Raw genomic sequence first — 5,310 nt, 5'->3', positions numbered from 1 at the left:
TTTTTGTGCCTGTTTGCTCTCTAAAATGTAAATAAAATTGTCTTGATTTTACTGCGTGTGTGAGGGTGTGTGGCTGATTGCTGCATGTCCACACCTCTGTTTTCCACCCACTTAAGCGCTGTCCTACAGGGAGGCTATTTATATACATGGCTGGGCAGGAAGAGGGCAAATCCTCTCTGCGGTACTCACTGCAGTAGAGCCTCCATCACAGTCGCCATTTGTCATAAGCTATTGAAGAATGGTCATGCTGGCCTGTCCCCCACCCCACTGGCTTCCGCTTTGAGTAGTTCATCCTTATTCAGCAAACCTCCATTTTCCCATCTCGTTCATTTCTATAAGTTAATCTAATGATTAGTTTGGGATCATCCCCCACACGCTTTCTGTCTCCTATATTAAAGGGGTGGGAAGTAACTGAGGAAGATAACCCACACATGTGCATACTTAAAGGCCCATGCTCAAACACGAACACGGACAACTGAACTCTGTTGTTCACAATGTGCTCACAAAAATGCCAATATTATTTGATTAGGCATGATCTAGCATAGACATCACCTACAGTGCGCAGGCCATGAAAAGAAGGAAAGCTTGTCTTGCATGGTGTTACTCTTTGAAGTACGATATCCTGGAGGCAGGGCTTCCTTTCCCCTGTGGCTATATGAAATCACTCTGTATTTATGCAATAAAAATAGGCAAGAGTCCACACAGATGTTTTCTGACCATTTCATGAAATCGAGATTTTGCTAACACTTTTCCTCTTTATTTAATAGGAAAAATTAATTCCTAAGCTTCTTAAAATGCGTATGTGTTGGGGAAGGCTGCTTGTTCGTTTCCTGGCCACCCAGACTCCTGAAATAATCACACAGAAACTATATTATTTAAATCACTGCTTGGCCAATCATTTCAGCATATTGCTAGCAAGCTCTTATATCTTTGGTTAACCTATGTCTATTATTTTATATTTTATTATGAGGCTTGTGGCCTACTGGCAAAGTTCCAACTGGCAGCTCACATCTTTCCCCTCTGGCAGCTCCAGGGTATCTCCTCGACTCTGCCCTCTCTCTCTCTCTCTCTCTCTCTCTCTCTCTCCATATATATATATACATATATATATATATATATAATGCTATATATAGGATGGAAGATATATATCCTGGCTATATTCTGTTAAGCCATTGGCTGAAAGCAGCTTTTTTATTCATTAACCAATAAAAGCAACACATATGCAGAAGGGCTTCCCACACCATTCTCCCTTTTCTGTTTAAATAAAAAGTGTTTAACTTTAATATAATAAAATTACATATAACAAAACAAGTATCAAACAGGAATTACAGTTGCAATATTTATATCTACTTTGTCTTTTATGATACCTAAGGAAACTATTCTTCAACTCCATCAAAGACCTCAGAAGGATATAATATTACCTAAGTAAACAGGAAGTGCATTGTAAGCAACTTCCAAAACTCTATAATTGACAGAGACCTCTCGCTGCCTAAACAGTCACCCAAAGTTCTTCTATAATGTTGCGGGTACCCATCTTCAGCCTACAGGCCCATAGCATCAGGCAGACTTTTCCGCAAAGCAGGAAATTTCAAAGACAGTTTGCCTATATTGGCAGTTTGTCACTCATTTTCTTATGTGTCCTGTAGGATGTCTGGCAAACTCATGAAGCAGGAACCCTGAAGGACCGTCTCACCTTCTTTAGGCAGCTTCAGCAGTCATTTTTCTGTGGGCCCTACATGCCCAGTTCACCCAGCCTAGCATCAAGCAGTCTCTTACCCAAATGACTAACCAACTCCATAAGGAGCCTCTTCAGTGCCCATGATCCTTTTGAAGTAGATTGGTGCTGCCAGGAGCAGATGAGTCTCATGTCATGAAAAGTCTAGGTTCTTAAAACATATTAAATGCCATATTCTGTAGTCTTTGAAAGATCTGAAGAATATCTATCCATCTGAAATATATCTCTATATATCTAGAAAACCTAACTAACATGACTATAAGCTTGACTGTTATAGATGATTATTTATTAACCTATATTTCTTAATTATACAGTACATTTTTAAATAAGTTGCAAAAACACAATACCTTAATCAAGAGCAGAAATATATATAACAAAATTGACCAAAAAAATGTATCAGTAAACCAAGATCCATATCAATGCAGATCTCTATAGCATATCCCCCTTTAATTGTAAACATTTATAAAGAATCATTTAGGGAATTTGGACATAGTTCTCTCCAAACTGCTTCCTGCTTTTTATTGGGTGAAGTATTTTTGGGGGTGTTCATGGTGACCTTTTGGGGGGTCTTGGTCCATAAAACTACATTAGTCTGAACTTAATCCACAGGTTCTCATCTTCTATGGAAACAAAAGCAGAACCTCTTTTCCAAAGCAACAAATCCTTAGACCCAAATTTTTAAGTCAGGATATCCATTATGTTGGTTTCTCTTAGCAGCCCCCAGAATCAAATATCTCTCTGCAGTCAAAAAATTCAAAGATCCTCGTTTGTATAGTGGTGAGTATCCCCACCTGTCACGCGGGAGACCGGGGTTCGATTCCCCGACGGGGAGCCAAAAAAAAAAAAAGAAAATAAAAAAAATTCAAAGAAAACACAATAATATCCATAATCCAGACTCTGTGTATATTGTATCTTTACATGGCTTTTTAACATTTATTTTATTATCTTTACTCCTTTAATCTATGACTGCATGTACTCTATCTCTTTAAACACTTTGTTTTATGTTTTCTAAACCATTTACTTCCTTTTATAACTCTCTATACTCTTTTTCTTCTCTCTCCCAAGGCTACGTACATTTTTAAAACACACTGTGTCTTATTTAGAGATCGTTTTTTGTCTGAATCTGTCCCATTGTGTATCTGTAATCCTTTTCGGACCAGGACCACGGTATTACTAGGACTAAGGCTGCTTTGCCTTTTGGCTCCACCGAGTCCATCATGGTGGAGGTTCATTCACTGCCTCTGAGACTGCTGGGTGGAAGCCATGCTCACCACCTCAACTCTGATAACCAATTGGTCCATGCTGCCACTAAGTAACTTGCAGCACGTTGCCCACAAACCCCATTCAAGTGCCCGGCCTCCTGAAAGAGCCAGAGTTTGTGCTGGCAGGACAGCCCAGAAAGCCACCTTTCAAAACCATGTGGTCTTTTTTTTCTGCTACTGCTCAATCAGGAAGACCTCTCTTAAAAGACAAACAGCCCACCTGAGAAAATTCTGCTATCAAAATCCATGCTTAACTCTGTTCTTCTGTGTCTAGGATTCCTTTCCAAGCTTTCTCAGGTTTTATGTGGGTTTAATAGGCCACATTGGTGTGCCAAGCTTCTGGGAGAGGCCACTTATTTGTTCCTGGCTGCCCAGACTCCCAAAATAATCACTCAGGAACTATATTATTTACAATACTGATTGGCCTATTAGCTTGTGCTCTTATATCTTAAATTAACCCATTTCTATTATTTTATATTTTACCACAAGGCTCGTGGCCTACCAGCAATGTTCCAGCTGGTGGCTTGCATCTTTCTCTTCTGGCAGCTCCATGGCTTCCTCAATTCTGTCTACTCTCTCTGTATGGATCTCTTCCGGCCTGGCTATATTCTGTTAAGTCACTAGCCAAAAGCAACTTCTTTATTCATTAACCAATAAAAGCAACACATAAACAGAGGGCTTCCCACACCACATATGGTACCATATAGCTATTTGTTCTTACATGTAATGTTTAAGCATATATTGTTTCATTGGTACTATATAACATAGTCCCTTTAAAAAAGTTTTTGGAGCCGGGCAGTGGTGGCGCACGCCTTTAATCCCAGCACTTGGGAGGCAGAGGCAGGCGGATCTCTGTGAGTTCGAGACCAGCCTGGTCTACAAGAGCTAGTTTCAGGACAGGCTCCAAAACCACAGAGAAACCCTGTCTCAAAAAAACAAAAAAAAAGTTTTTGGATTTATGCCAGGCGATGGTGGTGCACACCTTTAATCCCAGCACTTGGGAGGCAGACTCAGGCGGATCTCTGAGTTCAAGGCCAGCTCTGGTCTACAAGAGCTAGTTCCAAGACAGGCTCCAGAGCTACTAAGAAACCCTGTCTTGGAAAAAAAATTGGATTTTGTTCATGTTAGTGGTATTTTGTTGTTTTGTTTTGTTGTTATTTTGTGACAAGGTCTCTCTATGTAGTCCTGGCTGTTTTTGGAACTTGCTATGTCGATCAGGAGCCTCAAACTCACAGAAATCTACCTGCCTCTGCCTCCTGAGTTCTGGGATTAGAAGAAGCATGCACCACCATGACCAGCCTTTAAAAATTGTTTTATGAGATAGAGTTTTATGTAGTCTAGACTGGCTTTGGACTCCTTATGTATACAAGGATAGCCTTGAACTTCTGACCTTCTGAGGTGCTAGGATTATTAGAATTCTCTCTCTCTCTCTCTCTCTCTCTCTCTCTCTCTCTCTCTCTCTCTCTCTTTATTTATTTATTTTGGTTCTCAAGACAGGATTTCTCTATGTAGCCCTGACTGTCCTGGAACCCATCCTGTAGACCAGGCTGGCCTCAAACTCACAGAGATCCACCTGTCTCTGCTTCCTGAGTGCTGGGATTAAAGGCATGTGCCACCACCACCCAGGTACTTCTTCTATCTCTTTATTTAGACTCTCAGACGTCAGTTGACTCTGAGCCCAAGCTAAGGGGCGATAAAATGTGAACAGGAACAGCCACAGAACAAAACGCATTCCTAAATTCTAGACATTCCTTCTATTACCCACCTGATAAGCTTAATTTTACTGAGATTTTTCATAAAACTGAATCCAACAAAGCAAAGGAGAGGTCAGGTAGAAATGCACCTCTCGGGCGTAGCCTGGCTCTGGATAAGTAAGAAGGTGGAGCATAGTGATAGGATCTGCATTCTCAGTGCTTTCGGGACAAGGTCTCGCTCTGCAGCTCAGGCTGGCCTGTAGGTCATAGAAATTCTCCTGCCGCAACCTCCCAGGGCTAGACTTACAGACATGAGCCTCCACATCTGACTCAAAGTACTGGTTCTTAGAGCTCTTAGGGTTTTTAGATAGACTCTCTAGCGTAGGCTAGCCTTGAAATCCCTATGCCAGCAACTCTAGCTTGTGGGTCAAAACCCTGTTGAGGATCGAATGAGTCTTTCACAGGGATCAGATATCAGATATCCTGTGCATCAGATATTTACATTATGATTCATAACAAGTACCAAGATTACAATTATGAAGTAACAACGAAATAATTTATGGTTGGTCATCACCACAACATGAGAAACTGTATTAAAAGGTCGCAGCATTAGGAAGGT

This window comes from Microtus pennsylvanicus, chromosome 15 (genome assembly GCF_037038515.1).
Source record: "Microtus pennsylvanicus isolate mMicPen1 chromosome 15, mMicPen1.hap1, whole genome shotgun sequence".
Classification (NCBI taxonomy): domain Eukaryota; kingdom Metazoa; phylum Chordata; class Mammalia; order Rodentia; family Cricetidae; genus Microtus; species Microtus pennsylvanicus.
Note: the sequence above shows the minus strand (reverse complement) of the source record.